The following is a 15,776-nucleotide window of genomic DNA, read 5'->3' on the forward strand; positions in this document are numbered from 1 at the left end:
TTGCTAGCTCACTTCCAATCTTGTAAGGTGATCATCCAACCTCAAGAAATCTTTGTTTCTTACAGTAGGTTATCATTCTAATACAAGGTAATAATCATATTAAAACTTTGGTTCAATTTCTATAACTATAACAATCTTATTTCAAGTGATGATCTTACTTGAACTTGTTTTCGTGTCATGATTCTGCTTCAAGAACTTCGAGCCATCCAAGGATCCATTGAAGCTAGATCCATTTTTTTCTTTTCCAGTAGGTTTATCCAAGGAAATTAAGGTAGTAATGATGTTCATAACATCATTCAATTCATACATATAAAGCTATCTTATTCGAAGGTTTAAACTTGTAATCACTAGAACATAGTTTAGTTAATTCTAAACTTGTTCGCAAACAAAAGTTAATCCTTCTAACTTGACTTTTAAAATCAACTAAACACATGTTCTATATCTATATGATATGCTAACTTAATGATTTAAAACCTGGAAACACGAAAAACACCGTAAAACCGGATTTACGCCGTCGTAGTAACACCGCGGGCTGTTTTGGGTTAGTTAATTAAAAACTATGATAAAATTTGATTTAAAAGTTGTTATTCTAAGAAGATGATTTTTATTATGAACATGAAACTATATCCAAAAATTATGGTTAAACTCAAAGTGAAAGTATGTTTTCTAAAATGGTCATCTAGACGTCGTTCTTTCGACTGAAATGACTACCTTTACAAAAACGACTTGTAACTTATTTTTCTGACTATAAACCTATACTTTTTCTGTTTAGATTCATAAAATAGAGTTCAATATGAAACCATAGCAATTGGATTCACTCAAAACGGATTTAAAATGAAGAAGTTATGGGTAAAACAAGATTGGATAATTTTTCTCATTTTAGCTACGTGAAAATTGGTAACAAATCTATTCCAACCATAACTTAATCAACTTGTATTGTATATTATGTAATCTTGAGATACCATAGACACGTATACAATGTTTTGACCTATCATGTCGACACATCTATATATATTTCGGAATAACCATAGACACTCTATATGTGAATGTTGGAGTTAGCTATACAGGGTTGAGGTTGATTCCAAAATATATATAGTTTGAGTTGTGATCAATACTGAGATACGTATACACTGGGTCGTGGATTGATTCAAGATAATATTTATCGATTTATTTCTGTACATCTAACTGTGGACAACTAGTTGTAGGTTACTAACGAGGACAGCTGACTTAATAAACTTAAAACATCAAAATATATTAAAAGTGTTGTAAATATATTTTGAACATACTTTGATATATATGTATATATTGTTATAGGTTCGTGAATCAACCAGTGGCCAAGTCTTACTTCCCGACGAAGTAAAAATCTGTGAAAGTGAGTTATAGTCCCACTTTTAAAATCTAATATTTTTGGGATGAGAATAAATGCAGGTTTTATAAATGATTTACAAAATAGACACAAGTACGTGAAACTACATTCTATGGTTGAATTATCAAAAACGAATATGCCCCTTTTTATTAAGTCTGGTAATCTAAGAATTAGGGAACAGACACCCTAATTGACGGGAATCCTAAAGATAGATCTATTGGGCCTAACAAACCCCATCCAAAGTACCGAATGCTTTAGTACTTCGAAATTTATATCATATCCGAAGGGTGTCCCGGAATGATGGGGATATTCTTATATATGCATCTTGTTAATGTTGGTTACCAGGTGTTCACCATATGAATGATTTTTATCTCTATGTATGGGATGTGTATTGAAATATGAAATCTTGTGGTCTATTATTATGATTTGATATATATAGGTTAAACCTATAACTCACCAACATTTTTGTTGACGTTTTAAGCATGTTTATTCTCAGGTGATTATTAAGAGCTTCCGCTATCGCATACTTAAATAAGGACGAGATTTGGAGTCCATGCTTGTATGATATTGTGTAAAAACTGCATTCAAGAAACTTATTTTGTTGTAACATATTTGTATTGTAAACCATTATGTAATGGTCGTGTGTAAACAGGATATTTTAGATTATCAGTATTTGATAATCTACGTAAAGTTTTTTTAAAACCTTTATCTATGAAATAAAGGTTATGGTTTGTTTTAAAAATGAATGCAGTCTTTGAAAAACGTCTCATATAGAGGTCAAAAGCTCGCAACGAAATCAATTAATATGGAACGTTTTTTAATCAATAAGAACGGGACATTTCAGTTGGTATCCGAGCGTTGGTCTTAGAGAACCAGAATTTTGCATTAGTGTGTCTTATCGAGTTTGTTAGGATGCATTAGTGAGTCTGGACTTCGACCGTGTTTACTTGAAAAATAATTGCTTAACAAATTTTGTTGGAAACTATATATTTTTAACATGTGAATATTATGTGATATATTAATCTCTTAACGTGTTTGATATTATGTGATAGATGTCTACCTCTAGAACAAGTCCCATTGACTCACCTAATAATAATGAAGAGTCAAATGTAAATTGGAATGATTCGTGGACTGATTCACAAGTTCCTGAAGAGGAACCGGAAGAAGAGTCGGAACCGGAAGAAGAATCGGAACCGGAAGAAGAATCGGAACCGGATGAAGAAGTAGAACCGGTGGGGGAAATAATAAAACGGTTAAGTAAAAGAAAATCCTTAACCAACTGACCAAGGTTAATTATGGTCAATGGTGTTTCCGCCAAGGAAGCAAAATATTGGGAGGATTACCAATTCTCCGATGAATCGGATTCCGACGAGAATTCCGATGATGTTATAGAAATTACCCCAACTGAATTTAAAAAGGCAAAAGAAAATAATAAGGGAAAGGGCATAAAAATAGAGAAATCTAATTCCAACCCCGATGAACTTTATATGTATCGTCAACCCCCGAAGTCCTTAAGTTGTAACAATGACCCGGGAACCTCTAAACCACCAGGTTTTTCTAAACCAATGTGGAAAATTACGGCTCGTATTAGGGGAACATCATATATCCCTAGAAACTTGGCAAAACGAACCAAAACCGAAGAAGAAGAAACAAGCGAGTCGGAATAAGATAGTTGTATTCGTGTGGTGTAATATATGTAATATAGTGTGCTTATGCTTTATGATATATGTAAAAATTGCTTGTATTAATAAGTATTTTTTTTTATGAATCTAACTCTTGTCTATTTTACAGTATAAAAACACAAAATGGATAGACAACCCAATATTTTAAGAGACCTACCCGGAGACATGATTGATGAAATCTTGTCTAGAGTCGGTCAGAATTCCTCGGCATAACTATTTAAGGCGAGATCAGTTTGTAAGATATTCGAAGAACGTTCCAAGAATGCCTTGGTTTATAAAAGGCTTTCATTCGGAAGATGGGGGATATCACATTGGGAAATCCATAAGTTACGATGTGTTTACTTTGACGCATATATTGCGGGGAACCCAAATGCTATTTTACGCAACGGGTTAAGAAATTATTTTGACTCAGTATATCCGAATATAGGACTTCGTGATTTAGAAAAAGCGGCTAACATGCAACATAAAGAAGCATGTTATGCTTACGGGTTAGTAATGTTCGCTTCTCACCAAAGTGAGAACAAGAACATCGGGCTACAACTATTAAACAAAACGTTCCCACAAGTAACGGAGTCGGTAATTGGGATAAGAAATGAGGTTTTTAGGTTATTACGAGACTGTTGGTCATTACGTAACCCTCGTCCCTTTGACGACGTTACAACACGCTGTCTTATCAACGGCCATAACGGTTATGTTCCACAAGACCAAGGATGGGAAGTAGTCCTAGTAAAACCAGAATGCATGACTTGTTTCTGGACGTATGAATTACGTGTCTTTATTGCCTTTGCTGAACGACTTGTGTACTAGCTAGAATTATCTTCATAACTATCTTGTATCAAAGTTATTGTGTGCTATATTTCATGCTTTATGTAAAATAAGCGGTATTGTAAGTTTGTAAAATATTGTATAAAAGTTTGAACGTGAAATATTATTACAATCAGTTTTCCATATAGAATTGTAGTAGTTGAATTGTATATTAGCTACTAAGTATGAACTTAACGGGTAGGTACTACCCGAATTTAAACTTATAAAATGCTAATATGAAGAAAAAGCTTTTATAAATGAGTTCATATTATGCTACGAAATACTATTAACTACTCTTAATATTCTGTATGATTAACTTGTTCCATTTGACTATTTTGAAGGAAATGGCACCGACTACTCGACACACCGTGAATATGAATGAAGAGGAATTCCGTACTTTTCTAGCTTCAAACATAGCCGCGGTACAGGCTACGCTACATACCAATAATAACCTTGGATCTAGCAGTACAGGAAATCGTGTAGGATGCACCTACAAAGAATTCACTGCCTGCAAACCTTTGGAATTTGATGGAACTGAAGGACCGATCGGATTGAAACGGTGGACCGAGAAGGTCGAATCGGTGTTTGCCATAAGTAAGTGTACTGAAGAGGACAAAGTGAAGTACGCTACGCATACCTTCACAGGTTCTGCGTTAACATGGTGGAATACCTATCTAGAGCAAGTGGGACAAGACGATGCGTACGCACTACCGTGGTCAGCATTCAAGCACTTGATGAACGAGAAATACCGTCCCAGAACCGAGGTCAATAAGCTCAAGACAGAACTTAGAGGGTTACGAACCCAAGGATTTGATATTACCACGTACGAAAGACGATTCACAGAATTGTGCCTATTGTGTCCGGGAGCGTTCGAAGTTGAGGAAGAGAAGATCGACGCGTTTGTGAAAGGATTACCGGAAATAATCCAAGAAGATATAAGTTCACACGAGCCCGCCTCCATACAACAGGCATGTAGAATGGCTCACAAACTAGTGAACCAGATTGAAGAAAGAATTAAAGAACAGACTGCTGAAGAGACCAATGTGAAGCAAGTCAAAAGAAAGTGGGAGGAAAACGGTGATAAGAATCACCAATACAACAACAACAGCAATTTCAACAATAATCGCAACAATTATCCCAGCAATCGCAACATCAATCGCAACTACAACAAACGGCCCAACAACAACAACAACAACAACAACAACAACAGCAGCAACTACAACAATCATCCCAACAACAATAATAACCGCGACAACAATAACAATCAGAAGCAGCTATGCCAAAGGTGTGAAAAGTATCACTCGGGGTTCTGCACCAAATTTTGCAACAAGTGTAAAAGAAATGGTCATAGCGCGGCGAAGTGTGAGGTCTACGGACCAGGGGTTAATAGAACGAAAGGAACAAATGGTGTCGGAACGAGTAATGGCGGAGCAAGTAGTGTCGGAACAAGTTATGCCAATGTAGTTTGTTATAAATGTGGAAAATCGGGCCACATTATTAGAAATTGCCTGAACCAGGAGAACACGAATGGACAAGGCCGCGGAAGAGTTTTCAATATTAATGCGGCAGAGGCACAGGAAGACCCGAAGCTTGTTACGGGTACGTTTCTTATTGACAATAAATCTGCTTACGTTTTATTTGATTCGGGTGCGGATAGAAGCTATATGAGTAGAGATTTTTGTGCTAAATTAAGTTGTCCATTGACGCCTTTGGATAGTAAATTTTTACTCGAATTAGCAAATGGTAAATTAATTTCAGCAGATAATATATGTCGGAATCGAGAAATTAAACTGGTTAGCGAAACATTTAAGATTGATTTGATACCAGTAGAGTTAGGGAGTTTTGATGTGATAATCGGTATGGACTGGTTGAAAGAAGTGAAAGCAGAGATCGTCTGTTACAAAAATGCAATTTGCATTATACGAGAAAAAGGAAAACCCTTAATGGTGTACGGAGAAAAGGGCAACACGAAGCTACATCTTATTAGTAATTTAAAGGCACAAAAACTAATAAGAAAAGGTTGCTATGCTGTTCTAGCACACGTCGAGAAAGTACAAACTGAAGAAAAGAGCATCAATGATGTTCCCATTGCAAAAGAATTTCCCGATGTATTTCCGAAAGAATTACCGGGATTACCCCCACATCGATCCGTTGAATTTCAAATAGATCTTGTACCAGGAGCTGCACCAATAGCTCGTGCTCCTTACAGACTCGCACCCAGCGAGATGAAAGAACTGCAAAGCCAATTACAAGAACTTTTAGAGCGTGGTTTCATTCGACCAAGCACATCACCGTGGGGAGCTCCTGTTTTGTTTGTCAAGAAGAAAGATGGTACATTCAGGTTGTGTATCGACTACAGAGAGTTGAACAAACTTACCATCAAGAACCGCTACCCACTACCGAGAATCGATGACTTATTTGATCAACTACAAGGCTCGTCTGTTTATTCAAAGATTGACTTACGTTCCGGGTATCATCAAATGCGGGTGAAAGAAGATGATATTCCAAAGACTGCTTTCAGAACACGTTACGGTCATTACGAGTTTATGGTCATGCCATTTGGTTTAACTAATGCACCAGCTGTGTTCATGGACCTTATGAACCGAGTGTGTGGACCATACCTTGACAAGTTTGTCATTGTTTTCATTGATGACATACTTATTTACTCAAAGAATGACCAAGAACACGGTGAACATTTGAGAAAGGTGTTAGAAGTATTGAGGAAGGAAGAATTGTACGCTAAGTTTTCAAAGTGTGCATTTTGGTTGGAAGAAGTTCAATTCCTCGGTCACATAGTGAACAAAGAAGGTATTAAGGTGGATCCGGCAAAGATAGAAACTGTTGAAAAGTGGGAAATCCCGAAAACTCCGAAACACATACGACAGTTTTTAGGACTAGCTGGTTACTACAGAAGGTTCATCCAAGATTTTTCCAGAATAGCAAAACCCTTGACTGCATTAACGCATAAAGGGAAGAAATTTGAATGGAATGATGAACAAGAGAAAGCGTTTCAGTTATTGAAGAAAAAGCTAACTACGGCACCTATATTGTCATTGCCTGAAGGGAATGATAATTTTGTGATTTATTGTGACGCATCAAAGCAAGGTCTCGGTTGTGTATTAATGCAACGAACGAAGGTGATTGCTTATGCGTCTAGACAATTGAAGATTCACGAACAAAATCATACGACGCATGATTTGGAATTAGGAGCGGTTGTTTTTGCATTAAAGACTTGGAGGCACTACTTATATGGGGTCAAAAGTATTATATATACCGACCACAAAAGTCTTCAACACATATTTAATCAGAAACAACTGAATATGAGGCAGCGTAGGTGGATTGAATTGTTGAATGATTACGACTTTGAGATTCGTTACCACCCGGAGAAGGCAAATGTGATAGCCGATGCCTTGAGCAGGAAGGACAGAGAACCCATTCGAGTAAAATCTATGAATATAATGATTCATAATAACCTTACTACTCAAATAAAGGAGGCGCAACAAGGAGTTTTAAAAGAGGGAAATTTAAAGGATGAAATACCCAAAGGATCGGAGAAACATCATAATATTCGGGAAGACGGAACCCGGTATAGGGCTGAAAGGATTTGGGTACCAAAATTTGGAGATATGAGAGAAATGGTACTTAGAGAAGCTCATAAAACCAGATACTCAATACATCCTGGAACGGGGAAGATGTACAAGGATCTCAAGAAACATTTTTGGTGGCCAGGTATGAAAGCCGATGTTGCTAAATACGTAGGAGAATGTTTGACGTGTTCTAAGGTCAAAGCTGAGCATCAGAAACCATCAGGTCTACTTCAACAACCCGAAATCCCAGAATGGAAATGGGAAAACATTACCATGGATTTCATCACTAAATTGCCAAGGACTGCAAGTGGTTTTGATACTATTTGGGTAATAGTTGATCGTCTCACCAAATCAGCACACTTCCTGCCAATAAGAGAAGATGACAAGATGGAGAAGTTAGCACGACTGTATTTGAAGGAAGTCGTCTCCAGACATGGAATACCAATCTCTATTATCTCTGATAGGGATGGCAGATTTATTTCAAGATTCTGGCAGACATTACAGCAAGCATTAGGAACTCGTCTAGACATGAGTACTGCCTATCATCCACAAACTGATGGGCAGAGCGAAAGGACGATACAAACGCTTGAAGACATGCTACGAGCATGTGTTATTGATTTCGGAAACAGTTGGGATCGACATCTACCGTTAGCAGAATTTTCCTACAACAACAGCTACCATTCAAGCATTGAGATGGCGCCGTTTGAAGCACTTTATGGTAGAAAGTGCAGGTCTCCGATTTGTTGGAGTGAAGTGGGGGATAGACAGATTACGGGTCCGGAGATTATACAAGAAACTACCGAGAAGATCATCCAAATTCAACAACGGTTGAAAACAGCCCAAAGTCGACAAAAGAGCTACGCTGACATTAAAAGAAAAGATATAGAATTTGAAATTGGAGAGATGGTCATGCTTAAAGTTTCACCTTGGAAAGGCGTTGTTCGATTTGGTAAACGAGGGAAATTAAATCCAAGGTATATTGGACCATTCAAGATTATTGATCGTGTCGGACCAGTAGCTTACCGACTTGAGTTACCTCAACAACTCGCGGCTGTACATAACACTTTCCACGTCTCGAATTTGAAGAAATGTTTTGCTAAAGAAGATCTCACTATTCCGTTAGATGAAATCCAAATCAACGAAAAACTTCAATTCATCGAAGAACCCGTCGAAATAATGGATCGTGAGGTTAAAAGACTTAAGCAAAACAAGATACCAATTGTTAAGGTTCGATGGAATGCTCGTAGAGGACCCGAGTTCACCTGGGAGCGTGAAGATCAGATGAAGAAGAAATACCCGCATCTATTTCCAGAATATTCGTCAACACCTTCAACAGCTTAAAATTTCGGGACGAAATTTATTTAACGGGTAGGTACTGTAGTGACCCGAACTTTTCCATGTTTATATATATTAATTGAGATTGATATTTACATGATTAAATATTTCCAACATGTTAAGCAATCAAACTTGTTAAGACTTAATTAATTGAAATATGTTTCATATAGACAATTGACCACCCAAGTTGACCGGTGATTCACGAATGTTAAAACTTGTAAAAACTATACAATGACATATATATGGTTATATATATAGTTAACATGTTTTTATTATAAGTATGTATCTCATTAGGTATTTTAACAATGAGTTATATACATAAAAATGAGACTATTAATTTAAGAAACTCGAAAACGATATATATAACGATTATCGTTATAACAACGTCTTACTAGGTACATATGAATCATATTAAGATATTGATACACTTGGTTAATAATGTTAAATGATAAGTAAATATATTATTAAGTGTATTAACAATGAAATACATATGTAAAAATAAGACTACTAACTTAATGATTTCGAAACGAGACATATATGTAACGATTATCGTTGTAACGACATTTAACTGTATATACATCATACTAAGATATATTATATATCATAATATCATGATAATATAATAATTTAACATCTCATTTGTTATAATAAACAATGGGTTAACAACATTCAACAAGATCGTTAACCTAAAGGTTTCAAAACAACATTTACATGTAACGACTAACGATGACTTAACGACTCAGTTAAAATGTATATACATGTAGTGTTTTAATATGTATTCATACACTTTTGAAAGACTTCAAGACACTTATCAAAATACTTCTACTTAACAAAAATGCTTACAATTACATCCTCGTTCAGTTTCATCAACAATTTTACTCGTATGCACCCGTATTCGTACTCGTACAATACACAGCTTTTAGATGTATGTACTATTGATATATACACTCCAATGATCAGCTCTTAGAAGCCCATGTGAGTCACCTAACACATGTGGGAACCATCATTTGGCAACTAGCATGAAATATCTCATAAAATTACAAAAATATGAGTAATCATTCATGACTTATTTACATGAAAACAAAATTACATATCCTTTATATCTAATCCATACACCAACGACCAAAAACACCTACAAACACTTTCATTCTTCAATTTTCTTCATCTAATTGATCTCTCTCAAGTTCTATCTTCAAGTTCTAAGTGTTCTTCATAAATTCCAAAAGTTCTAGTTTCATAAAATCAATAATACTTTCAAGTTTGCTAGCTCACTTCCAATCTTGTAAGGTGATCATCCAACCTCAAGAAATCTTTGTTTCTTACAGTAGGTTATCATTCTAATACAAGGTAATAATCATATTAAAACTTTGGTTCAATTTCTATAACTATAACAATCTTATTTCAAGTGATGATCTTACTTGAACTTGTTTTCGTGTCATGATTCTGCTTCAAGAACTTCGAGCCATCCAAGGATCCATTGAAGCTAGATCCATTTTTCTCTTTTCCAGTAGGTTTATCCAAGGAAATTAAGGTAGTAATGATGTTCATAACATCATTCAATTCATACATATAAAGCTATCTTATTCGAAGGTTTAAACTTGTAATCACTAGAACATAGTTTAGTTAATTCTAAACTTGTTCGCAAACAAAAGTTAATCCTTCTAACTTGACTTTTAAAATCAACTAAACACATGTTCTATATCTATATTATATGCTAAACTTGTAATTAAAAACTATGATAAACTTTGATTTAAAAGTTGTTATTCTAAGAAGATGATTTTTATTATGAACATGAAACTATATCCAAAAATTATGGTTAAACTCAAAGTGGAAGTATGTTTTCTAAAATGGTCATCTAGACGTCGTTCTTTCGACTGAAATGACTACCTTTACAAAAACGACTTGTAACTTATTTTTCCGAATATAAACCTATACCTTTTCTGTTTAGATTCATAAAATAGAGTTCAATATGAAACCATAGCAATTGGATTCACTCAAAACGGATTTAAAATGAAGAAGTTATGGGTAAAACAAGATTGGATAATTTTTCTCATTTTAGCTACGTGAAAATTGGTAACAAATCTATTCCAACCATAACTTAATCAACTTGTATTGTATATTATGTAATCTTGAGATACCATAGACACGTATACAATGTTTCGACCTATCATGTCGACACATCTATATATATTTCGGAACAACCATAGACACTCTAAATGTGAATGTTGGAGTTAGCTATACAGGGTTGAGGTTGATTCCAAAATATATATAGTTTGAGTTGTGATCAATACTGAGATACGTATACACTGGGTCGTGGATTGATTCAAGATAATATTTATCGATTTATTTCTGTACATCTAACTGTGGACAACTAGTTGTAGGTTACTAACGAGGACAGCTGACTTAATAAACTTAAAACATCAAAATATATTAAAAGTGTTGTAAATATATTTTGAACATACTTTGATATATATGTATATATTGTTATAGGTTCGTGAATCAACCAGTGGCCAAGTCTTACTTCCCGACGAAGTAAAAATCTGTGAAAGTGAGTTATAGTCCCACTTTTAAAATCTAATATTTTTGGGATGAGAATACATGCAGGTTTTATAAATGATTTACAAAATAGACACAAGTACGTGAAACTACATTCTATGGTTGAATTATCGAAATCGAATATGCCCCTTTTTATTAAGTCTGGTAATCTAAGAATTAGGGAACAGACACCCTAATTGACGCGAATCCTAAAGATAGATCTATTGGGCCTAACAAACCCCATCCAAAGTACCGGATGCTTTAGTACTTCGAAATTTATATCATATCCGAAGGGTGTCCCGGAATGATGGGGATATTCTTATATATGCATCTTGTTAATGTCGGTTACCAGGTGTTCACCATATGAATGATTTTTATCTCTATGTATGGGATGTGTATTGAAATATGAAATCTTGTGGTCTATTATTATGATTTGATATATATAGGTTAAACCTATAACTCACCAACATTTTTGTTGACGTTTTAAGCATGTTTATTCTCAGGTGATTATTAAGAGCTTCCGCTATCGCATACTTAAATAAGGACGAGATTTGGAGTCCACGCTTGTATGATATTGTGTAAAAACTGCATTCAAGAAACTTATTTTGTTGTAACATATTTGTATTGTAAACCATTATGTAATGGTCGTGTGTAAACAGGATATTTTAGATTATCAGTATTTGATAATCTACGTAAAGTTTTTTTAAAACCTTTATCTATGAAATTAAGGTTATGGTTTGTTTTAAAAATGAATGCAGTCTTTGAAAAACGTCTCATATAGAGGTCAAAACCTCGCAACGAAATCAATTAATATGGAACGTTTTTTAATCAATAAGAACGGGACATTTCACCGCTTACTATCCTCCACACCAGCCTGAGATGAGACCACCATATACTCTCTATGACCCTAACCAGGCCTACCAGTACACCTATCACCAACCATGGAACCCGGACGACGACATGAACTGGAACCCCTATCCAGATTGATATAGTTCTGATGCGGTAGCGGAGTGGTATAAAATACTATTAAATTTTTGCAGGAAATACTATTAAATACGATACAATTTTACACAAGATATTTATTTATTTATAGAATGGATATACTTAAACCTTGCTACAACACTTATAGGCAGTGTACCTAATCGTACAGTAGTGTAGTTTTTAGTAAGTCCGGTTCGTTCCACAGGGAAAATCTTTAAACAAAGCTTAAAGCTATATTAGTTTACTTTTATAAAAATACAAATATATATATATATAAGTAATATTATTATTATAAAGGGGGGTTTTTACCGTTTAATGACCGGTTTGTCGATTTTAAAACTTTAGTCGCAGTTAAAACCAAATGTAAAATATTAAAAATGAATACAAGACTTAAATTAAAGCATAAAGTAAATAACGATAATGAAATTGCGAATAATAAAAGTGCGATAAAATAAACTTGCGATAATTAAAAAGTACGATAATTAAAAGTGCAATTAAATACAATAATAATAAAAATGCGATATTTAGAAGTGCAATTAAATATAAAATAAAGGAAATTAAATATGAAATAAAAGAATTATGCTTATTTAAACTTCCGTAATCATGATGTTTGACGTGTTGATTTTTGTTTTATGCTCATGGGTTAATTGTCCTTTGTCCTGGATTATTTAATATGTCCGTCTGGTTTTTGTCCATAACAGTCCATCAGTCATAAATATAAAATGCGAGTGTCCTCGTCAAATTATCCTTATACCCGAAGTTAAATATTCCAACTAATTGGGGACTTAAACTGTAACAAGATTTTAATACTTTGTTTAATAATTACACCAGGATGTCGACTGAGTGTAACCCAAGGTTTTAATATTTTGTTATCAATTATACCAAGTGTCCTTGTACATAATTTCACCCCTGTTTTAATTATTCTAGTGGCTATTAATCCATTCCCGTGTCCGGTTAAATGAACGATTATTCGTACATATAAATACCCCGCCCATCGTGTCCGATTGAGTGTATATGGTAATTTATAGGGACGCTCAATTGTAAATCTTTATATTAACATTAACAAACTATCATTTAGTTAAACAAATATAAAGCCCATTAATAGCCCATAGTCTAATTTCCACAAGTGTCGTTCTTTTGTCCAAACCCCAATTATGGTACAAAGCCCAATTACCCAATTTTAGTAATTAGCCCAACATCATGATTACTTTGTTTTAAATAAGCATAATAATAACTTAGCTACGAGACATTAATGTAAAAAGGTTGAACATAACTTACAATGATTAAAAATAGCGTAGCGTTACACGGACAGAATTTCGACTTACACCCTTACAACATTTGCTAACATACCCTTATTATTAGAATTATAATTAAAATTAAAATATAAATTATAAATATATATATATATTTTACGTATAAGAAGAAGAAGAAAAAAGATGATATTTTACGATCAGAATGCGCGAGCTTTATAGGGGGTTTCTGAATTTGGGGCTCCGCGACTCGCGGCCTTTTTGGCCTTCAAACTCCGCGAGTCGCGGAGTTTACTTTTACAGCTCAGAGGAGTTTGGCTCTTTGTTTACCGACGGTTTAAATATAAATATAATATATTAAATAATTATAAGAATTATTTAAATATTATATTATATTTATGTGCATAGTTGACTTGTAATTTTTAGTCCGTTGCGTCGAGCGTTGAGAGTTGACTCTGGTCCCGGTTCCGGATTTTCGAACGTCCTTGCGTACAATTTAATATCTTGTACTTTGCGTTTTGAATCTTGTACTCTTGTAATTTCGAGACGTTTCTTATCAATAATTGGAACCTCTTTGATTGTCTTTTGTACTTTTGAGCTTTTTGGTCGTTTGCGTCTTCAATTCGTCGAATCTGTCTTTTGTCTTCACCTTTTATTATTTAAACGAATATCACTTGTAAATAGAACAATTGCAACTAAAAGCTTGTCTTTCTTGAGGAATAATGCTATGAAATATATGTTCGTTTTTAGCATTATCAAATATTCCCACACTTGAGCGTTGCTTGTCCTCAAGCAATATCGTCTTGAAATACTAGAATCACTTCTTTATTCTTCACACTTTGTACATCAGTGATTTCTATACGGCGGTATAAACAATGGTAGTAACGATATGGTTTACAGTCCCACATGACTATAAAAATTTAGATCCATTAAGGAAATTGGATCTTTATGAAAACATTTGATCTTTTGAAAATTAAATCTAGTTTTTACCCTAGATAAGTTTTCCGGAATAACCCTTTACCGGTGTTTGCAAAATATTTTTGTGGGTTTGGTGGGTTTCAGATTTGAAAATTTTAGCTCAAAACTTATGGTTTTGTGTCACCCACTTGCTAACCTTGTATTTGGAAAGCAACACGTCCAGTTTACTTGTCCCGTATATTACCTTTCGGTAAACTACCATCCGATTGTAAAGGAAAGCGTTGAACAAGCAACTGTTAAGGCAATGTCCCCTGACATGCTTTTAATTATGGTCTATAACGTGTCGGAAGCAATTACTATCCTTGGTAGGAGCAATAGTAAAGCTCACCCTTATGATTTTTCGGTATGGCACAAGGTCCTGTCTTTGACCACTATGCAACCACCGTTCTTACGGTTGACACCCGTTTTAGTTCAGGTGACCTAATGAATTCCAGGTGAATTCCTAGGATTTTACGTTCAATGGTAATGAACGCATTGAAAATAGGGTTTTCAGAAAACAAATCGGTTTGTAATTTTGATCAAAATATTTTCTCGTTCAAGCTCAAGTTTAGATATCATTGAATTCCATGAGTTTGAATTCTCAATCTTTAAGGTCAATCTCTAGGATTGAGTAATATCAGTCTTAAAAGCTGATTTTTAATCTTTAAGGAGATTATCCTTTCTGGGGATCTGATTCATTAGTCTTATCCAGCTAATTTGCATGGTGCCCCCCCATTGCACGAGATAAATCCTTCTCATGGTTAGGATAAATCTGACCACTTGGCGACCCTGTTTAATGCTGAGGTCCGTGGATTTCCTGCTGATTTTAGTGATGACTTTTCTAGATTTTTCGTCAACCTACAGCTGGTCTGGACGACAACTTCATGACCTAAATCAAGAAGCGCGTGTCTTTTTCGGAAGACTTTACTTCCTTTTAATGATGGAATTGATTCATCGTGTAGATCCATCTCTTCTTTTCTTTCATCGGGTAAAACAGTTTAGTTTAGTCCAAAGCAAAAGTATTTTCAGTTATTTGTTACAGATATATGTGACATTTGTTTAAGATAACTTGGTAGATTTTCCCACACTTGGCTTTTATTTTCCTTTTTATCGTCCTCTATTCCATTTTAAATGAATTTTAACATTTTAGTTTGTTTCTTAATTTATGTCCTTTCCGAGGTAACAATAATTTCGGTGTTAAAACCTAGTTTTATCGTTCATAAATATGTATAAACATGATTTTGAGTTCATTTAATTGAAAATTTTGAAAAATTTTACT

Source organism: Rutidosis leptorrhynchoides, chromosome 1 (assembly GCF_046630445.1).
Source record: "Rutidosis leptorrhynchoides isolate AG116_Rl617_1_P2 chromosome 1, CSIRO_AGI_Rlap_v1, whole genome shotgun sequence".
NCBI lineage: Eukaryota > Viridiplantae > Streptophyta > Magnoliopsida > Asterales > Asteraceae > Rutidosis > Rutidosis leptorrhynchoides.